The 23,661-nt window shown below is 41.3% G+C and overlaps 1 protein-coding gene across 5 annotated transcripts in view; it reads right to left on the bottom strand.

Annotated features, from left to right (window-relative positions):
* Positions 1–23,247, bottom strand: part of LOC125624204 (beta-catenin-interacting protein 1) — a 162,157-nt gene extending 138,910 nt beyond the window's left edge. For all 5 annotated transcript variants that reach the window (XM_048824590.2, XM_048824592.2, XM_048824591.2 and 2 more), the window contains exon 1: positions 23,105–23,247. The gene's annotated coding sequence lies outside the window, so the exon portion shown is untranslated. The remainder of the gene's footprint in view (positions 1–23,104) is intronic.
* Between the last annotated feature and the right edge of the window lie 414 nt (positions 23,248–23,661).

Here is a 23,661-nt window from a genome sequence, read left to right as displayed (position 1 = left end):
TAGTGCTTATGGCCAAAATTTATGTTTTCAATTATGCATATGGCATTTGAATGATTAATTAAAAATGCTTGCTTCTTTTGCAGCGTAATTAATGTTTCAAAAAGAAACTTTAAACATTGGCTTGTCACATATGGATTACATTATTTGATTGATCAAGATGTGGGTATTTCTAAACCTATTTTATAATTACCATTAGGAACTAGAGGTTGAGTAGGTTCCCTAAGCGACAATCGCTAGTCACCAGAGTTCAAACACATCAGGGCTAGCTCAAGTGAGATTACTGGTCATCGAACCTTTCACATAATATGGCAAAACAGTGTGAACAGCTTCTGTTCAGGACAGCTCCACAACTTGAAGCATCTCAATCATCATTACCATACAAAGGGCCAGGTTTTAATTAAAACCCTCTGATTAGAAGAGCCAATTTGTACACACCTGCACTACCCACTGAAATGAAACCTCCAGCATGGAGACCAGGGTTCTTGGTTAAGTGTAGAGATACACACTTGTTATTTTCAATCAGGAGGTGAAGGCAAAATTGGAGTAGCTCAGAGTTTCTCCCAGTCAGTGCCCTGCACCATTCCATGCTGGGAGAGGGTTACGCCTGGAATGCCTGAGATCTCCTGAACAATTACACCAACTTTGTCCAAGAGAGACCAGGGCTGCAATAACTGCAAGCTTCACCCACAGCACTCTACAGTGGCCCCTCCTAGGAAGAGCTGAGAGTGGAGGAGCTATACCAACTGCTTTAAAAGACATTCATTGCGCCTCTCCAGAAGAGAGAAAATGTCTGTTATGAAAGGACTATTTAAGCCTTACCTTTCTCCTTCACTCATTAGTTCCCACTTTTCTAACCCCCTAAAATGCAATACAGCCCAATGACCGATCACCTACAGCACTGACAACAGAACCATTTACAGTAACTAATTGCTCTTTTCATTTTTATAGACTTCAAAGGCATCACACCCTCCATCATTACATACACATGGAACTGTGGGAACTCCTTCCTTCAAAAAAAGATGAAAGCACAGGAACTAACCACTTCTGAAGTGCACTAATTTCTATTAACAGCCAACAATAGCACGCTCACACTTACCATTAAAATGCCAGACCCTTCCAAAAAGCTATAAGTAATGGCAATCTGTCTATGCATATAAGCTCCATTTATCAAATAATCCATTATCAAGTAACTCAGAGAAAAGACATAACATTTTCCTGGCTAGGAAAATGTATCTCACAAACTACAAATCCCACCTGAACTTAACTGCAGATTGAAATTTGGTCTGGATAAAAATTACAGCACAGTTAGACAGAAGAGTTTAACCATGGAGACCAGCTTTCAGAACAAGTGTACTCAGAAGCAGCAGCACTGTGCAAGTGATGCAATCCTGGTTAGTTTCACTTTTCCACTCCCCACAGGGGTTCTCAAACTTTATTGCACCCTGAACGCCTTCTGGCAACAAAAATTACTACATGATCCCAGGAGAGGGGACAAAAGGCTGAGCCTGCTGACCCCACCACCCTGGGCGGGGGAGCAGAGGAGCCAAAGCCGAAACCCAAGGTGCACCAGGTGGGGGGGGAGGGGGGTCCAAAGTTTAAACCCAAAGGCTTCAGCCCCAAGCAGGGGGCCTGTAGCCTCCATGCAGGATTGAAGCTGAATCCCTGAAGCCCTTGAGCTTCAGCCCCAGACCGTGGGGCTCAGGCTTCGGCCCGAGGCAGTGGGATTCAGGCTTCGGTCCCTAGTAAGTCTAATGCCAGCCCTGGTGACCCCATTTAAATGGGGTCCTGACCCACAGACTGAGAACCGCTGAGCTAGAAAGGCTGGGGTAAGTACTCTGTAAATAATCACTACTTCTGCTACAAAGGGCACAGGGTAACTGGAATAAACAAACTGGGATTTCACTGTCCTTTAAGAGGTGGGGTGAAGACACTAAGTCCCAAGACGTCCACTGACTGGTCCAAGATCACATAGCAACTCATGGTAGAGCCACAAATAGAACCAAGATACCCTAAGTCCCTGCTCTAACCACTGGGCAATGCTGCCTCTCACATATTTTTTAAACTAAGAATCCCGAATGTTCATCTTTAATGGACCCTAAGAAATATGATCTAAAAATATTCTGCAACAGGATATTTTGGGGGTGGGAGGGAAGATGACAACTGAGGTCCAAAATATGAGAGAACACTCTCAGCAAAACAGCTGAGGAACAGCTGAGCTACCATCAGGGCACGTAGCTTTGCTCACCATCTTAAATGTCCCAGTAGATCCATCCGCTCCACAATGATCTATCCCAGGGGCATTCTTGAGGTTGGGTAATTATCTGGTTCAATTAAGAATACTAGCTCAGAACTATGCTATTTTACGTTTTTTGTGGGAGTTGTGGGTCAGCAGACGTGCAGACTAGGAAAGGTCAGAAGGCTGTGCATTTTGCTCAAAGTCCATTCTAATTACTTGACCCTATGGGTAGGTCTATAATCATATGACAACTGCTTCAGTTAACAGATTACATACTGTGGGGGTTCATCTAGGTTCATCCCCCTCCACAGAAGCATCTCTGCGATTTCACAGGTACTGAAAACAGCTGTTCAGAGCTTCTCTTGCCAGTCAACATCACTTTTAAGGCAAGCTTCTAATTTCTCTTTGGCTGAAAGATCTATCCAAAGCCTCATTCTTACTTTATGCTACTGCAGGTGTGGATAAGAGTAACCAAATGCATTGAATTTCATTGCCGATAGAATGTGGAAGAGCATACAGCCATTTTTCTGGTTTACACTCAAAATTCCTCTACCCCCAAGCTTACTCATATGTTTCCAAAAAGACTTAACAGTTAAGGTTATGCTGGGCCTTTTATTCTACACTTCATGTCTGACAGATTCCACAATGCAGAGTTCAGGTTGGTTAGCAGGACCAGATGACAGAATGGAAACTCTTCCCATGCCAACATTTTCTAGGCATCTGGAATTCATCCCATCCCTTTATTGTCCTATCCAGAGGACAGTTCTCTATCAAATAATGCCACTTTCATAAAGTGCTTTACACCCATAAATCTCAAGTGTTTTTCACACAGTTGAGCAATTTGTTTTACAGTTAGTAAAACAAAAGTAAAGCAAAATGATGCACCTGAGGTCACAGCCCAAGTCCACAGCAGAACTGGAAATAGTACCAATTGTCTCCCTCACACCCTATTAGCTGGATCATAATACTTCCCAGTAAATAAAGCTAGATCAAATAAAGTTTTCAACTGAACAACAAAATCACACTGGTTGAAAGGAGAAACACATTTTAAATCAGAAAAACATTAGCAATATCACTGAATTGTGACAACATAATAAAAACTGCAAATTGAAATCAGGTGTCTGAGATATTATGCACCAGGTTGCAGCATCTTGGAGTTTAGTAGCAGTGCTGATACTTTATCAGCATCAAAAACACACACACCAACAATAAGTTCACACCCCACTAATCACAATTAAACTTTGGTCACTGCACTTCTGGACCCGAATATTTATTGGTTAAATACAGTAGCTTAGTTTGCTTTTCTTATTTTTGCCAGATATTTTCATACCACACATCAAAAACAGTACTCTGTAAAGTTAATATTTTAAGCAGGGTTTCCAACATCTCTTCGGAAGACATGCAGACAGATAAACATGGACTGTGTCATATATTGTACCACAGGAGTCCTGATGTCTAATCAAACTTAACCGGGGACTAGGCAGCTCAAAGGATTGAATGGGATAAAGATAGATTTGGAAGGATTAATATCTAATTAGTGGGGGTAATTGCCCATATCCCCCTTCACCCCAAAAGCAAAGAAAAAAATAGAAAACATTCTAAACTATTTTGGGGGTGGAAAGGTTAATAAGGGGGGATTGTTTTCTGTATACAAAATGTGATGAAAATCAAAACTACACTTCTGAATCAGTTATTGTTCTTGACTACTTTTTATTAAAATGATATCTTCAACACAAAATATTTTTCCCTGCTAGTGAAATAATAAATATAAAAATGTACAAGATAATTGAAAATTGTCTTTTTCAATTAATTTCACAAAGATAAAAATCTAAACCTTCCAAGCCTAGATTGAGCCTTTGACATCTAGGTTAGAACTGAATCCAGAGTTATATGAAATCACAGCGAGGACCTGACATGTTCGCTGGCCTACGTGAAGTTAGATTGGATTCTCAACCCAGTTCCTAGTGATCAAGTGTCCACATCCCAGAAATGACCGCCACTGAAATCCTCAGTAGCAGTCACAGCTGAGGTGCCAAGAACTGGATGGGCCATCAAGAATGAACTGCCTTGTCACACCTGGAGGTGTTCTCTCTAGGTCAGGGTGAGAGGCTCCCAAGGCAAATGGAAAAACTTTCATTTCCAATGCCCATGTTGTATCTACTCTGTGGCTAAACAAAGGTCTTCATTCTCCAATGCCATCAGCCAGTACCTCTTACAAGAAGGAAACTAAGTCCAATTATTTCAATAGCAATTTTAGTCTGAAACACAGTGAACACTTTCACAAAGCTGTGCATCTAATTTCTTCTGGAAAGCATAAAGCTTGTTTGGCACTCGCAGGGAGTGACAGTTACTTCTCATTTATTTTTAATATGATGCACAAAACAGAATAATAAACGAGGAAGATCTGAAGGCTACATCTAAGGCCGCCTGCACAGTTTTGCCAAAGCAACAGTTTCAAGCTTGAAAATGTTCTCACCCTCTCCCAAATGGCAAATAAAGTTGGCCAGTGGACAAATGCATAACTGCCCTTCACTTCAGTACTACATTCCTCATTCTGCCTGAAGTACAGAGTGAATACATGAGGCAGAGTGAGGATTACAGGAACGCTTTCTGTCCTGCAAGGCCCAACATGTGCACTGGGCAGAGCAGAGGCAGCCTACCATCCAAGTTCTGATCCCCACTGTCTCCATACCAAACCAATCTATGTGCATGTGCTGTCTCTGTCCCAAGAGAAAGAAAAAAGTACCTTCCTCAACCACCCAAAGAGGGGAGTAAAGCTACTGGACCCAGTCTAGCAGCCTGTAAATTTGAGGTGGGAGTGAGCAGGACCGAACTGAAGTCTTGACTATAGAGGGTGCACCTAAACAGTAAAAAGTTACTATCCTTCTTAAGCAGTATCACTGAGATGCTAATGTAGACTGGAATTAGGCATTGTTAACTACCATGTAAAGAAACCCCTCTCTGCAATGGTAAAGATATCTTTACTATCTACACTAGTGATCCCATGGTTGCTATCACCAGCAGATCTACAGTAGTGAAAATACAACGTTTTCAGAATTTGCTAGCGTAGAAACAGCTAATAAAAAAAGGAGACCCTATCCTGGAAGTAAAGGGAAGAAATTAAACATTACAGTCGCCCGTTCACTTCCAAATGCAAGGGAGGCCAAAAAGGAGCCATGGAAAGCAGCAAATACTGGCTCCACAACATGCTCTCCCTCCTAGCAACACCACAGAACCTATTCTGCTGGAGCTCCATGAGAGTTACGCCATACTGGTTTTGGGGGCTAAAATAGGAGCAACAGGTGGGGGAGCAACTGTTCTCCATAGCATGCTCCTGCTTGGAAGGACAGTATACTGCAGCAAGCAGCATTAACTCCCTTTTGTTGCTGGTGCTCCACAGAGTGGAGACGGAAGGCAGTCAATTGCAGAGTAACTCCTAAAGCCCCTGTGCTACTCAGAAGCAAGTCTTTGATCCTGAGTTGTTGGGGGAGAAGGGAAGAATCAGGCTGCCCAGACACAAACTTAGTTTATTAAAATATTTTTTTCATCTCTAAACCTACAAGAACAACCCCTCAGGTAAAGTGAATCTTGCCACTGAGAGTGGTCTTGCCTCAAATTAAAGAGCAATTACAACAGTTACTGAAAGCTTTTCCTTTGTATCATGATTCCGTCAACTCTGCCCATTCTACCTCAAAATTCAGAGTGGGGTAGGGAAGTCATTCTCATCACAAACCCTGGAGGGTGCTTCTCTACTGGGTAATATCACATGCAGGGTTCAAGAGCATTCTGGTTCTGTCTTCAGTAACACTATAGTTCTGTGTCACAAACAGGTACGTTAATAAGCAGCTACTTTGTATCCAAGAAAAGAATCAAAACTACAACCCTCCAATTCATTTCTAGGCTCTGCATGAATGTGACACCCAACTAAAACCCCCACAAAATTTTAGATTGAAAAGCATATTTGTTTTTAATACAAATCTTAATAGAAGTCTAAGGTTCTTTTTTCCCCCATTCTTCTTTCAGAGAAGTATTCCAATGCAATGATGTATATCCAAACACCAACATTGTACTTATGCATAAGAGTAAAAGTTTGTTCAATTTCACTATTAGAATACTGCAGGCTGACCAAAAGGCAAGGAGTAAACTGCCCACAAAAATAATGGTCTAAAGTAAGTTTTACCTGTTCAGTTTTAATAATGTAAAGTATTAATGTCAGTCATATGGGAATCTCTAAAACTTAAAGAAAAGGAGTACTTGTGGCACCTTAGAGACTAACCAATTTATTTGAGCATAAGCTTTCGTGAGCTACAGCTCACTTCATCTGTTACTCTGAAACCTCTGAAACTTAAGTTGTAGATTCACAGTTTCCTTTAGACGGTTGCATTTTTCCAATAGTTTCCAACAAATAAAAAGGGAGCTTGTTCAGTTACAAAAAGTATTTTTCTCTTCGATCCTTGCTGGATCTATATGAAGACATCTTTCAATCTAATGACCTAAATTAAAGGAAGAGGACAATAAAAGTTCAAATGACGAGGTATCTTCAACAAACCTCGCTTCCGCAGGTTTCACATGAACTATGCAAATATAAGTTACCAACCAACATGAAGTCCCTTTAACCTTTGCTCCACTCTCTCAGACAGAGACAAACACCTACAAGATCTCTATCAAGCACACTTAAAACTACAATACCCACCTGCTGAAGTGAAAAAACAGATTGACAGAGCCAGAAGAGTACCCAGAAGTCACCTACTACAGGACAGGCCCAACAAAGAAAATAACAGAACGCCACTAGCCATCACCTTCAGCCCCCAACTAAAACCTCTCCAGTGCATCATCAATGATCTACAGCCTATCATGAAGGACGACCCATCACTCTCACAGATCTTGGGAGACAGACCAGTCCTCGCTTACAGACAGCCCCCCAACCTGAAGCAAATACTCACCAGCAACCACACACCACAAAACAAAAACACTAACCCAGGAACCTATCCTTGCAACAAAGCCTGATGCCAACTCTGTCCACGTATTTATTCAAGTGACACCATCATAGGACCTAATCACATTAGCCACGCCATCAGGGGCTTCTTCACCTGCACGTCTACCAATGTGATATATGCTATCATGTGCCAGCAATGCCCATCTGCCATGTACGTTGGCCAAACCGGACAGTCTCTACACAAAAGAATAAATGGACACAAATCTGACATCATGAATAACAACATTCAAAAACCGATAGGAGAACACTTCAACCTCTCTGGCCACTCAGTAAAAGATTTAAGGGTGGACATTTTGCAACAGAAAAGCTTCAAAAACAGACTCCAATGAGAAACTGCTGAGCTTGAATTAATATGAAAACTAGATACCATTAACTTGGGTTTGAATAGAGACTGGGAGTGGCTGGGTTATTACACATATTGAATCTATTTCCTTAAGTTTCAGAGTAGCAGCCGTGTTAGTCTGTATTCGCAAAAAGAAAAGAAGTACTTGTGGCACCTCAGAGACCAATTTATTTGAGCATAAGCTTTCATGAGTCTCTAAGGTGCCACAAGTACTCCTTTTCTATTTCCTTAAGTTAAGTATCCTCACACCTTCTTGTCAACTGTCTAAATGGGCCATCTTGATTATCACTACAAAAGTTTTTTTCTCCTGCCGATAATAGCTCATCTTAACTAATTAGCCTCTCACACTTTGTATGGTAACTTCCAACTTATCTGTACATCTATATCACTATAAAAAGAACAGGAGGACTTGTGGCACCTTAGAGACTAACAAATTTATTTGAGCATAAGCTTTTGAGAGCTACAGCTACACTTCATTGTCGGATGATCTAGGCATACATAAACCATGTTTTGGATTAGATTTTTAGAATATCACACTAACAACATATGAAGTAGAGTATCTTGTATTCCTCATAAAGGTAAATGAGACAGCATATATTTTTAGATAATTCTTTTTTTTTTTTTAAGGCAACTTTTAATTCCAGAAAAAGTACTCAGCCTTGTTGTGCCTTAAAGTTACAACATTACATATCTGAAATGATATTCAAATCTCTCTACAAGTTTGATAACGTCCCTAATTTAAAATGTTTTTTAAAACTAGAAAAAATCCTTTAGCAAAAGCTTATTTTCATACACATTCAAAACAAAATATTCACATTTAGGAGCAAATCTACACTTAAAATGCTGCATCGGCGCATCTGCACTGCTGTAGCTCTTTAACGAAGACGCTCTATGCCCACGAGTGAGAGCTACCTCCCCAATTAGTGGTAGCTACATCTATCAGATGTCCTTTAAACATAGTGCTGTCTACACTTTGGCAGTGTAGGGGAGGGATAGCTCACTGGTTTGAGCACTGGCCTGCTCAACTCAGGGTTGAGAGTTCAATCCCTGAGGGGGCCATTTAGGGATCTGGGGCAAAAAAATAAAAAAAGGGGATTGGTCTTGCTTCGAGCAGGGGGTTGGACTAGATGACCTTCTGAGATCCCTTCCAACCCTGATATCCTATGATTCCGTTGGAATAATAATGTCGCTCAGGGGTGTGGATTTTTCACATCCCTGAGAAATGCAGTTATAGGTCTGTAATGTACACCAGACCTAAACCACATTTACCTCTTAAAAGATAACCAACTGGAAAAAAAAAACATAACTGAAAAAGTTGCAAGAAAGACTATAGAATCCTAGAGTCACCAAACCAATGCAATTCTGAAGAAATAATATAAAATAGAAGACATTACTGTAGTCAAGATGACCTTTAACAGCTGATAATGGAATTTTATATCAGCCATTTCAACAGCTAGTGTCTTCTACAGATCAAACACTCAACCACATATCTATAACAAAGCTACAAACCTTCAAAACAGGAAATTGTCCAAAAATACAATAATGGAAAGCTGCTCATCTTAATGACCAGTAGCACATTGGAGAAAGAGTTACATCTGTAAAAATTATTATACATTAAGCAGCAAAAGAACATTCTATGGGGGGGTCCTTTCTGTGGATCACTTCGTAAATATCCTCAATCCCTTAAGAAAGGGGGAAAAACAAGTTCCTAGGATAAAAGTATAGGAATCAGAGTACACAAAAGAATGGGCAGTTACATGAGATTCGCCAGTCTCAGGGCAGATCTACACTACCACTTAAGTCAATCTAACTTACGTTAGAAAAAGACACCTCTCTGAGTGACTTAAACACCATCCACACTGGCACTAAGCGTCAGAGGGAGAGCATTCTCTCGCAGACGTAGCTTCCACCTCTCGTGGAGGTGGAGTTATTATTCTGATGGGAGAGCGCTGTCCTGTCGGCCCAGAGCGTCTTCACCAGACGCGCTGCAGCTGCACCAATGTAGCCCTTCTAGTGTAGGCCTGCCCGTGGTAGTGAGTAAATAAGATATACCTGTTATATAACTCCACTTAATATTATAATTCTTTTTACATCATCAAGTGAACTAGCGGCTTTACAGACAGATTAGAAAAGAGAGATAGTAGCCCCCTTGAAAAATGTAAAAGCAAAACAATTTTAGAAAAGATGAAGGAAGTGACAGCAAACAATAGGATGGAAGGGGGGACAGTGGTTGCAAAAATATTATGCATTTATCTGTATTTAGGATTATATACATTTTCCTGTCAATATGTATATAAACATTTCTGCACTGTAAGAAAGCAAATTATTTATTCTTTTTTACTACACACTAGCCAAGTCTTGGTAGGATCTCTAAAGGTATGCTGAAAATAACAAAAAGAATTAGGCACTTAAAAGCATGTATTCTGGGAGTGAATTAAAGTACAAGCATTTTGTACAAGCATTAAAGTAGATTTACATTTTTCAACTAATGCCCAAGTTAACAGATACTATCATCATATTAACTCAAAATGAAACAAACCAAGACATACTAATTTAGAAATAAGAAGTCTATAAAACTAGTACCTCAGAAAGCTAATATTCTGGAGTATGTTAACAGGATTGTCATACGTAAGACACGAGCTGATTGTCCCACTCTACTCGGCACTAGTTAGACCTCAGCTGGAGTACTGTGTCCAGTTCTGGGAGCCACACTTTAGGAAACATGGACAAATTGGAGAGTCCACAGGACAGCAACAAAAATGATAAAAGATTTAGAAAACCTGACCTCTGAGGAAAGATAAAAAAACTGGGCATGTTTAATCTTGAGAAAAGACGACTTATCAGATCCCTGCTCAGTCTTTAAATATGTTAAGGGCTGTTATAAAAGAGGACAGTGATCAATTGCTCTCCATGCCCATGTAGGACAAGTAAGGGACGTAATCTGCAGCACAGAAGATTTATGTTAGATGTTAGGAAAAAATTTAACTATAAGAGTATAAGGCTTCCAGGGGAGATGGAGGAATCCCCATCACTGGAGATTTTAAAAAACGGATTAGACAAACACCTGTCAGGGATGGTCTAGGTTTATTTGGCCCTGCCACATCATGGGGGGGGGGGGGGGCGCGGCAGGCAGGCAGGCATGATGCATTCTCAAGGTCCCTTCCAGCCCTACATCTCTGTGGGTATGTCTACACTATGAAATTAGGTCGAATTTATAGAAGTCGTTTTTTTAGAAATCGGTTTTATATATTCGAGTTTGTGTGTCCTCACAGAAAATGCTCTAAGTGCATTAAGTGCATTAACTCGGCGGAGTGCTTCCACAGTACCGAGGCTAGAGTCGACTTCCGGAGCCGTGCACTGTGGGTAGCTATCCCACAGTTCCCGCAGTCTCCGCTGCCCATTGGAATTCTGGGTTGAGATCCCAATGCCTGATCAAGCTAAAACATTGTCGTGGGTGGTTCTGGGTACATATCGTCAGGCCCCCGTTCCCTCCCTCCCTCCGTGAAAGCAAGGGCAGACAATCGTTTCGCGCCTTTTTTCCTGAGTTCCCTGTGCAGGCGCCATACCACGGCAAGCATGGAGCCCGCTCAGCTCACTGTCACCGTATGTCTCCTGGGTGCTGGCAGACGCGGTACGGCATTGCTACACAGCAGCAGCAACCCATTGCCTTGTGGCAGCAGACGGTGCAACAGGACTAGTAGCCGTCATCGTCATGTCCGAGGTGCTCCTGGTCGCCTGTGTGAGGTCGATCAGGAGCGCCTGGGCAGACATGGGCGCAGGGACTAAATTTGGAGTGACTTGATCAGGTCATTCTCTTTAGTCCTGCAGTCAGTCCTATTGAACCATCTTATGGCGAGTAGGCAGGCGATATGGATTGCTAGCAGTCCTATTGCATTATCTTCTGCCGGGCAGGCAAGAGATGAGGACGGCATGCAGTCCTTCTGCACTGTCTGCTGCCAGCCAAAGATGTAAAAGATAGATGGAGTGTATCAAAACAACAAATAGACCAGATTTGTTTTGTACTCATTTGCAAACCCCCCCCCCGCCCCCTGTCTAGGGGACTCATTCCTCTAGGTCACACTGCAGTCACTCACAGAGAAGATGTAGCGAGGTAAATCTAGCCATGTATCGATCAGAGGCCAGACTAACCTCCTTGTTCCAATAAGAACAATAACTTAGGTGCACCATTTCTTATTGGAACCCTCCATGAAGTCCTGCCTGAAATACTCCTTGATGTAAAGCCACCCCCTTTGTTGATTTTAACTCCCTGTAAGCCAACCCTGTAAGCCGTGTCGTCAGTCGCCCCTCCCTGCGTCAGAGCAACGGCAAACAATCGTGCATCTGAGCTGAGAGTGCTGTCCAGAGCAGTCACAATGGAGCACTCTGGGATAGCTCCCGGAGGTCAATACCGTCGAATTGGGTCCACAGTACCCCAAATTCGACCCGGCAAGGCCGATTTAAGCGCTAATCCACTTGTCAGGGTGGAATAAGGAAATCGATTTTAAGAGCCCTTTAAGTCGAAATAAAGGGCTTCATCGTGTGGACGGGTGCAGGTTTACATCGATTTAACGCTGCTAAATTCGACCTAAAGTCCTAGTATAGACCAGGGCTATGATTCTATGAAAGACTGAAAAATAAGATGTCGTTAGGACTCATTTCTCATGACAATTTAGTAATTGTTTGTTAGAAGCTGGAAAGAACCTTCATCTCTGCCAAATAACAGAACTTCTTGCAAGAACGTTAGATGATTCATGGTTTTATATGAAACAGTACAAAGATGTAGGATAGGAAGACAGATACCTAGCAGAAACGATACAGAATGTACAAAAAATGAGAAGTACCCCAGAACTTTGGTTGTATCCAGTTAAGATGCCCCTTCTCTTTATTTCTCAAGGGACCAGACTTAACATATTGAAGCCCATAGTTACCTTACTCTTGTAAACTCTTGAAATCCAGTTTTCTTATTGTTTCATTCTTCAAAAAAGGTTGATAAAACTAAATCTCCTTGTGTGACCCACTTCAACCCCCATAATTTCCCACTGCTCTTTGAGAAAAAAGGTTTCAAACTGCAAACCACAAGTCACTCCACAGTTGTTGTGCACTCCATCAAAGAACCTTGTGCTGGCTTTTCAGGATCTCAAAGATCCCGGTCTTTAAAGTTTGACTTTAATGTGAAATAATTTTTTCACAACTTTATTACTCAAGTCCCAAAAGAGGACACCTACTTCAAGTTCTTGCTGATGCCCTTGAGGCAACTGTAAGCTCCTTTGGATGTATCCACCCATGTATTTTGGGGTACTAATTATTTGGCAGTCATCTTAGGGAACATATTTCAGGAACTAACCAATTTATTTGAGCATGAGCTTTCGTGAGCCACAGCTCACTTCATGATGTGTGCTCATGAAGTGAGCTGTGGCTCAAGAAAGCTCATGCTCAAATAAATTGGTTAGTCTCTAAGGTGCCACAAGTACTCCTTTTCTTTTTGCGAATACAGACTAACACGGCTGTTCCTCTGAAACATTTCAGGAACTGATTCAGGTGCTAAAGGAAGAATTTTCATACGGAGATCAAAACTGACTACTGTGGTCACATAACTCATGATGGACTTAGTCATCTTTGTGACTGAATTCTCTCACATTTCAAGGAGAGGATCTTTCACTTGAGGCTTTACAAGAGCTAGTAAGTGCGAGACTCAAAGCAGTAAAAAACAACCCAGGATCTTATGCTTAAAGGCTTATGAACCTTTTCTTCAGAAAAATCCAGTCTATATGCATGAGGCTGCTATTTATTATATAGAAGCCAGAGCACCAGGCAATAGCAACCACCATTCACATGATGTCAATACTTAAACTCCACACAGTAGACCTAGTGATAAAGAATTGGCCCATTGTGGCAATGGACAAATTGAGAATTTGCTAGACCACTCTACAGACTTATTGAGTAAGAAGTAAAATGTAAGTTTTTTCACAATGAGTTTAATCAAAACAAGCCTACCACACATGTGTGTCAAAGTATACTACAGGACTTGAAATAGATATGTATGAATGGTGATTTCCAGCTCCATTAGGCTATTCTTTACTGGCCAGAAGGGGAACTAGGAAGAAATCATCAGCACTCAAGACTGCACTAATGGAAAACTAGTCTAGTATTATTTTGTATGTTCAGTTCTAGATTTCAAGCCAAGTGGACATTATTCACAATTACATTTTTATTTAGATTTAAAAATGATGACATATTGTTCTGACTCAGTCTTACTGGTGGCTGAAATGGTATTTTATTTTATATTGAAATGAAGACAAAATCTAAAACATAAATTACACTAAAAACAAAACAGTTCAAATGACAAACCATTGCAGAACAATCTGAAAAAAACAGAACAGGCAGAAATCCAATAAGTTCCTGTGGGCAATTAGAGCAGCAGTAATTTGTAATTGTACAAATATTTGCAAGAATGGGACAAACCCCAAAATTGTAACAACTATATTTGGAGTCAAACTGCCTTTGGATGGTGATCAAACTTTCTTCTCCCCATTTTGAGTGCACACTACTGTTATATTTAACTAGAGACACTATAATTAACGTGTACTGGAAATACTTATCTCCTAGTCTATATCACTTACTGAAGCACCCTTTTACTTATCGGTATTTCTGTGGTGCTAGTCACCAAAGTATCTTTCTGCAGATGCTCAGCATATTGAAGATATTTTTAATGGAAAAATATTACCTGTGCTGCCCTGCAATTTACGCTGATGGGTAACAATGGTAATTCTAGAAAAGGGGTTCTCAAACTGTGGGTTGGGACCCCAAAGTGGGTCACAACCCCTTTTTAATGGGGTCACCAGCACTGGTGTTAGACTTGCTGGGGCCTGGGGCTGAAGATGAAGCCCAAGCCCTATCACCTGGGGCCAAAGACTGAGCCCCACTGTCCGAGGCCAAAGTTAGAGGGCTTCAGCCATGGGTGGCAGGGCTCAGTTTACAGGCCCCACACCTGGGGCTGAAACCTTTGGACTTGGCCTTCCGCACCCCAGGGCTTGGGCTTTGCCCCCCGTCCCTCCTGCCCAAGCTGGTAGGGCTCGGGTGGGCTCAAGCTTTGGTCCCCCGTCATGAGGTCATGTAGTACTTTTTGTTGTCAGAAGGGGTCGCGATGCAATGAAATTTGAGAACCCCTGTTCTAGAACATATACTTTTACTGAGAAAGCTGTTTATGTTTAAGGTACAACACCTCTTTTAGAGGAGATAACTGGCCTATTTACCCATAATCGTTACTTCTGTATATAACAGCTAGTTATTAGAATTGGATAACCATTAGACAGGTGATCAATTTCCTGTTTTATTAGCAATACTATATAAGTTTTAGTGTGTGTCTCAAATGCTAACAAATGCTCTCTGTAGAAATTGGGTGTTTAACAATGGATAAAAACAATTAACAGTTTTCTGGCCTCAAAGGGTGACAAAGTCGGCTTAGAGTAATGATGTAGGCATCACTTATTCACTCCTGCCCAATCAGTATGTTTGGAGCACATGTACAATATACACAATGCTTCCTGTGCTGCTTCCCATACATGGCCAGGAAGTGAATGAGGGTTAAAATCCCTTCAGAAAGGACTACTTTTTGTTTTCATCAATGTATATTTTTAAAGCCAACTAAACTTAAAGTGTGTTTTTCAGTTGTTTTTGTTTAAAACCAAAATCTACAACAATTTAATGATTTCCTTAGCCCATTTATATTACAGGGGAATGTGTTGTAGCCAGTTGCAGCATAGACCAATTATACCGCCTTGTTATTTGGATAGCACTAACATCACACTTTGCTCTATGCAAAACAGTTCCCTGCTCCAAGGATCTTACCAAGAATGTACTCCATATGAAATATTCTTCCTGCACGTTATAAATTGGTCTCTGTTAATGCCAGTTAGTTTATGCAAGCAATTTTCCTGCCTTCTTACTCTCTTTGAAGCTTCTGTTAAAAAAGCAGCAGAAACAGCCTCAGACTTTCCATTTTGTTTATTAGATCATAAAATGAACTAGCCCAGTTTTCAAAGGGATTTTGTGGGGGGAAGGGAAGAGGTGGAGAAGAAAGGGATTTGATTCCTTGTCATCCTTTTCACAAGTAGGACTTCTACCATCCACAAATTCAAAACACAAACACTTAATTACATATTGGTTTTGATGCAGATGTTTTACCAGCTGTAGTTTTTCACTTGTTGTAATTTTATGCAATATAAGAGTTTCTGATAGAAGGTGGGATTGCAGGGAAGGAAATCTTGCCCTCAAGGGGCTCCCTGTTTCTCAGGAAGCAGGGATGCAATTTCCTTCCTTGACACAGTCTTGTATGTGAAAAGTTAGTTATATTAGCACTAAACTGTGAAATAATCTCAATGAACTCATTAGTTTGACAACAGAATTTTCCCCTAAGTAGAAAAACCTATTAACATATGGGCTGTAAAGAAATAACTCCTACAAACTTTCAGTCAGTGGAGAGTGGGAGAAAGACAGGCCAGTAAAACGCTGAGAATATACTCACAACAGTAAAGAAAATAACTAGACTGTGCTGCATATGGGACTCCATGCTCCACTGTCCTGAAAGTTTGATTTATTCAGGTATTAACACTAAACACTTTTCAAGAAGACTGATGGCTTCAGATGCCTCTATATATCAGAGGCCCAGAGCATTTACCAGATAGATTGCATCCCTAATCCACAGCAAAGAAGAGGGATACAGACCCTAGAGTACATACCCTGATTAACCAACGTAAGCAGCTTAACCAAAATGCCATTATATATCAGTAATTATAAGTGTTTCAGAAACCCTGGGACCATTAACCAACACACTTGATATAAGGCAGATATTTTTGCAAGTGTTTAATAAGATTTGTTTTGAGCTCTAAAATTAGGTATTGTTTAAGAGGTTTTACTGATCAACTGTTACAGTGTAACTATATCACATAAGGGGGAAAATCCAATGAGATTCTAGCAGGCTTTTTGCATATCCCAAACAATTTAGCATAATTACAAACCATCTCTAGAAGTGAAATTCCCAGCTGAAGGGAAAAACTAGATGGATGTTACTGCATTAGTTATAACCATTAAGAAAGTTATCAACTTTATAATCTGTCCCTCAGAAATGATATAGTTAGGGTCAAAAGGTAAGTTTTTTCACCATGACAGGTTCAATATTTTAGGTAGAATTTAAACCCCTACGCATAATGGTTAGATAACACATACTGTTTTGTTTTTGGTGGAGAGAGTAATTACAAGTACTATTATACAAGAAAAATCTGCTACAGTTCAGAGTAAACTAATGTGTAATCAGGGCCCCATGCATTTCAGTTGCTGTGAAATTTAATGCTAAATCAATACATTACTCTAAGTTTTGGGGCACTGGTTAAGTTTTCATTAAAAAAAAATAAAAAAATCTCTAGCTTCCATGACTGAGGGAAAATCTTCCAAATGTGAATCCTACATAGACTGATGAGTAGTTTCCAGAATCTGCTGACAGCAAAAAAAAGCAGCTCAGAGATATGAACACTCCCAACTCATCTAAATCTGTGTCAATACTTATAAGACAATGAATATATTTTTAGAATCTGTATCACTAAAAGACATTTTAGCAGAAGCATCCAACTATAGTATTTAATCACAGAGTCTCAAACAGCCTCCCATGACTAGCTGTACAACCCCACCCCCACTCCTCCGCAATTTGCGATTAAGTTATCAGCATTCAAGACAAAATTTGTCTCATTGATAATTGAGGGACCACCTAAAATTAAATTTATATATTAAATACCAAAGAATATTGTGCTGGTGGTATTATTCTTTCATATTTTAATTAAAGACCTCCACTTATTGTTTACTTGATGCTGTTGCAGTATTTTCAGTTTGCAGCACTGGAGAGAGCTTACTGAAAAAATTTAGGTCATGTTTCCATAGCGTACTGTACACAAGGCCCATGTACTCTAACGAAAAACACTAGTGAGCTTTGGATCAGGCCCATAAAGTTAATGAAAAGACTCAAGTATTTCAGTGGACTTTGAATCAGGCCTTATGAGTGCAGAGGCAGTATTAAAACTAATTAAATCTCACAACATTCTTACAGGGTAGTTTATTATTTTATAGAAAGAGAAGAAAGCTCTGTGTGACTCAGCTTGACTTACCTATGGTCACAAACAGAGCTCAGCAGATAAATAGAAAAAAAATGTCAGATTTTTCATTTTCCATTAATTATCCTCTAACAAATTGAGAAAATGAAGACTTTCTTAAAAGTAACTCTTGGACTGCAAATCTGCAAAGAGCCCATGCAAATTTTTAATGTTTAGTGATGTTGGCTACTTACACAAGACAAGTTTTATTATTTTTCTGACTGGTGACTTATGTAACAACCCAAGAGAATTTTAAATAGTCAAATGAAAATCTGAAATTCACAATTTATACTATGCATTAGTTTTTCAATATAAAATCTGCTTCCAGTCATTAGTTTTAAAATCAGTTTTTTGCTAGCATTCATGTTCATGACATTTTTTCTAGAATATTCACAGAAAGTGAATGCAGATGAGGCACAAAAAAATCAAATACTTAAACTAGCTTAAAAATTCAAACTGATATTCAAAGTATTTTCAGCATTTGTCCAACTCTTCACATCGGAAGTCAAATGCAGAGCAAGGAACAGAACAAAGGGAATCTTCATTTTTAATTCTCTGCAGTACGCAATATGCAACACTATCTGATATTTCTTTGGCCAACACAGACCCAGAGTTAATCCCAGCTCCTCAGCAGTGCTTGCTCTATAAAATTACCGAGGAGAATTGTTTCTGGTCCTTGCTTTCTCTTAACCTGTAAATACTACATAAACCCTAAGCAGGTGGTTAACTTAAGCACACAAGTAGCTCAATTAGCTTAAATGATACTATGCACATACTTAAAGTTAAACATGCTTTCTTGGATCAGGGCTGAAATTAATGAACACACTTCATATCTCAGCAAATCAAAATTCTTAAACTGAAAAGACAGAAAATAGAGCATAGTCTCAAAGTTTTGTAAGAGACACAGACAAGGCAATTTATAATGGGTTTCCAAAATTGGTTCCTTAAATATGAAGAATGTATAGTTCTCATGTAATATGTAAATTAAGGTATAAGATTATTAGATAATATCTTAAACAGTACAAAATCTTTATATATATATATTTCTTTGTAAGGCGCACTCTGCATGATACTTGGGGTCAAAGGATGGATCTTGATTAGTTTAATTATCTTGTGGGGGGGTGGCAAGAGACAGGAAGAAACTATTAAATGTTAAATATTGTTTTCATCTCTTGTAAGCCTCTATTTATTATGTGTTTCAGTCTTTGTTGTTTATGGTAGGCCTACTCAGCCACAGATAGCATTCCAGAGGAGCATGCCATAGTGGACGATACTTCAAAATTAAAATCATCACTGATTAGTTTTAGTATTTAAAATATTACATTTGTAAACACAAAAATATCTCCATTACCCAACACTTTCACTATCCGAACCCCTATTTCTAACCAATTTCCTGCACATCTCCCTCTTCTATTGACTCCCCATTATATAAATATTCAGGATAACCATAAGGATTCTACTATTTTTAAAATATTTTTCAAAATAATTATACAAGGACCAGTCACCGTTTCAGCATTTCAACTACATGACTGGTGCTGGTGTGTCAGTGATAGCTGCTATTTTACTGATACCTCTCAGCTGGAAATCCAATCTGATAACAGTTTGCAACAGAGGAATTGCAAGTCAGCATCTGAATGAATGGGAAATTTTCAGGAGATATCAAGGTTGTTATGAGGAAAGCTGTAATGAATTTTTTTCTAAATAAATTCAACAGTGGTTTTTGAAAGTTCTTGCCTCCCATATGCACTCAATGCTGAACTGTATTTCTGGCATAGCAAACTAGGTCAGTCTATGAAGATGGCTGCTTTCTGTTAAAATACTGGATGTATAAATTAAAACATTTTAAAAAATTGAATAGATTTACATTTTACAGAAAGGTTCTAATTCCAGATAATAATGAAACTTTAGAGAGGTTACAGAGTAGCAGCCTTGTTAGCCTGTATTCGCAAAAAGAAAAGGAGTACTTGTGGCACCTTAGAGACTAACCAGTTTATTTGAGCATAATAGTTCACGAAAGCTTATGCTCAAATAAACTGGTTAGTCTCTAAGGTGCCACAAGTACTCCTTTTCTTTTTAGAGAGGTTAGCAACTCAACAGCATTTCATAGCAAATAGCCACGACCAGTTTATTTTACACAAGTTGTTCCCTATGCACCTAACATTCTTTAATATTTTATATGAATAACTGTGTATTTGCAAACCCCTGATGGACATTATATTTACCATTATATACTCCTCTCCCTTCTGGGTGAGGTCAAAAAGCACACGCATCACTATCAGGTAGAATTGCTCCATTCTCCTTTTTGGCAGCAGGGACTGTATTTTTTATTCTGTGTTTGTACAGCTCCTAGCGCAATGGATTCCTGGTCTATGACTAGGGCTTCTCGGTGCAACTTCAATAACAAATAAATAATAATTACGTGTCCAGGAAGATGACAAACATGATTCATGTTAATGTTGTAGGGGCCATCCCCAGAATATTGAATGGGTTTCCATTGGAAATCTCAGTCTCTGCTCACTTTGAGGCATTTTCAGGATTTTGCCAAAATTTGTATTTTAATTGCACTACATTTTTAAGTAGTTTATTTCACAATAGTTGTTATGAGGACTGAAGCACTTCAAATGGCCAACTTATATATATTCAGTTAACTCACTTACAGCTCCCTCTCTCTCATTGCTACTTTATGATCTATTTTTTAATTCTTGAAAGCTCTGCTTAGATTTATCCAATTAACACGTGCTTACATCAACTGAAAGAGCGCATAAATCCACACATACAAACGCTACAGTTATACTGTGGAATCTACTAATTTTTACAAAAATGCTGCAAATAATATCAAAGAGCAAACACTTTTTCCTGCTAATAGCATCATGAAGTCATTCCAGCGTTTCTACAGCACATCCGTTACTGTGTTCCATCTATGCCCATGTGGCAGAGGCAAAAGATAGGATGAAAATAGGGTGCTGGCTTTGAGGTTGATAACAGGATAAGTCTGTTTATGTAAAGGTATAGTATTAAAAAGTTTTATACATACACATCTCTCAATATTTCTATTTTTAAAGTATGTGGATTTACACTAAAATATAGTGATGCACATCCAATACTTGACAATATACACTTCATGTCAGACACTGGCAATAAAATACCAAAGCTAGAGAAATTAATGCACAACATAGTAGTTTAGTAGGCTACCTAAAGGTAATTTTTACTTTACACACACAATTGTGCTCCCCTCAATATTTATCAGAAAAGATAGCTGTTTGGGTATAACAGGACAGTAGCTGTCTAACTTTCTACAGTACTGGATTCAAAGCCAGTAATCCTGCAGATTTTTGAACCTATGATTTAGCCTGATTAGCTCAACTTCTTTGTGCCTTAGTTTTTGCACACTTACTCCATTTGTAAGAAAGAGATGCCTTACCTCGCCTCATATGAGAGTTATAAAACTTATTTAATGAGTTTGTCAAGAGCTCAGAAATCCTCAAAAAGACCCTCCACAAAAGAGCAAACTATTCTATTCTTCTCCCCCACAAGAGAGTACCTATACAGACCACAAAATGACATGGCTTTTACCTTTCCTCAGAGTGTACCAGAAGCGTATTTATAAAGTACGTTTAGATGGTAAGCAGAGTCCAAACTAATTTCTTATCCATTTCCCAGGGCAGAAACAGTATTTCAACTACTGACATACCTCTCTCCCTGGCCTCTGACAATGATTTGCTCTACGGAGTATCATTCATTGTCCCTGTCACAAGCAGCTGTCTGCCATCAAAGTGAAGAAAAAAAATATATTGTGAGCCAACAGATGTTCACCTTTATTCTCAGTATTCAACTGGGGAGCTGGAAACTGGGGAATGAAGTATCTGCTGAAGAGTGGAAGCAGAATAGATGGTGCTGGGAGTCCAGTTGCATGCATGTGGTACAACAACAGACGCCCCTGGAAGCACAGAACCCTACTGCAACTGCACCATTGGCTCAGGCCTAATGCTGCCCTGACATTGTGCACCCTGCAATTATATGTTACTTTAACAGAAATGATCAAGAGCACATCTATTTAGATTCAAGGTTATACAGACATATCTACAACTAAATTCCATCTCAATCTCTATTAAATACTTTCTGGAGCCTCATAATGAGGCTCTTCACATTTCTTCTACCTGTATGCCATTCAATCTAAATTACCTGTATTTGTCTCTAACAGCTATGAAGCTGGGTGTAACTTTTATAAGGCATACTGTACACATGAACAGATTGCATGGAATACATTGCTGTGAGCTTAAGTGCTCTGTTTATTAAAATTGTATTCCTCACCTGTCATCTGAAGATTTTAAAGCACATTAATCAGCTTTATGTGGGAATTACCTCACCTGCCACAGAAATGCAGTCACTTCTGGGGTAGGACCTAACAGCTGTTTAATAGTGCACAGAAACACAACATAGCAGTCAGGAAGTGAAGCAAAATACCATACCTATTTTAAAAGACTGTGGTGACTAAGTATCCATTACTAGTCGGGGTTTAAAAGCCATGAATGCCTAAAACCACTTGGACTCAAGGCAGACAGAGATCACATGCTGTTACCCAACTTCCACAGCAGGAGTTGAGATTTTTTGCACCACCAGCAGAAGGAGAGAGAGAAGGGGAAGTAAAAGGCTACAGAGCACGCTGAAGACAGTAGCTATCGGCTATACGACCTGACCGAAAGCGAAGTGTCATCTTCATCATTAGTTTAGGACTGTGACTACCTCGGCAGGCAGCTCTGGCTAGGGGCGGAACCCGTGAGGAGTCAGTCTGAAATCAGCATCTTCAGGGGGGAAGGGTTGCGTGGGGCAGAGTAGCGAGGCGAGGGGATGGAGGAGGGCAGGGATTCAGAGCAGGTAAGGCAGGACCAAGCGGACGGGGGCACTCTGCAGAGGAATGTCCTTGGGACCGGCGCTGAGACCAGCCTCGGGAAGGGCGGGTCCGGGTGCCCCGAGAGCAGAGCGCAGGGGGGATTCGGGGCCCCGCTGGGGAGGGCCTGGAGCCTAGCGGGGAGCCCCGAGAAAGGGGTGGAGGGACCCGGGAGAGCCCTAGAGCAGGAGGCAGCGAGCGGGGAAGCGGAGAGGCGCCCTGGGTGAGGAGCGGAGCGGAGCAGCCCCAGGAGGGGGCCTGGGGCAGCGAGAAGGCCCCAGGAAGGGGAGGACGCAGTGCGGGGGGCTGGAGCTGAGGAGGCCAGGCGGAGCGGGACCCGGGTGGGGGCTGACGGGTCTGGCAGAGAGGCCCGGGACAGGGGGGCTGGCCCCCAGGCTCCCTCACACCAAGCGGCTCCCGGCCCAGCTCCCTTTGTTACAGCAGCCCGAGCCCCGGGAACAAAGGGCGGGCGGGAGCGGGGCCCCGGGCCCGCGGTGCTCACCTGGGTGCGGGGCCAGAGCGGCCCGGGGCAGGCGAAGGGGCGGCGGGCTCCCGGTGGGACGGGCGGCGGCGGCAGGCGCGGGGGCCTGATCCGGAGCCGCGGCAGAGAGAAAGCGAGCGCGAGCGGCCGCCTCCTCCGTCGTGACTCACCGCGGCGGCCCAGCGAGGGAGGCGCCTGGGCGGCTCCGGGGGAGGGACCCGCCGCGTCCCAGCGCCCAGGGCAGCGGCGGCGCCTCAGGCACAACCCGAGGGGGCGGGGCAGAGGGCGGCCTCCGAACCTGGGGGTGGGGCCATGGGGACATAGGAGGAGGAGTTAGAACCATAGGGAAGGGAGGGGCCAGAGAGGTGGAAAGGGGTGTGGCCACGTTTGGGGTGGAGCTACAGTCAAGGGGCGGGGCCAAGTAACGGGCGGGGGGGGGCAAAATGAGTTTAAACCCGGGGGAAGAGGGAGCCCAGCATAGGGAATAGCCAGAGGACGAGGAGTGGGATTAAAACGAAGAGGAGAGGGCAGAAAGGAGTGGGGGTGAGAGCGGCCAAATAACCAGTGGGAGGAGTTAA

This window comes from Caretta caretta, chromosome 18 (assembly GCF_965140235.1).
Source record: "Caretta caretta isolate rCarCar2 chromosome 18, rCarCar1.hap1, whole genome shotgun sequence".
Lineage (NCBI taxonomy): Eukaryota > Metazoa > Chordata > Testudines > Cheloniidae > Caretta > Caretta caretta.
The sequence above is the reverse complement of the archived record's forward strand: the minus strand, read 5'-3'. Positions and strand labels throughout refer to the sequence as shown.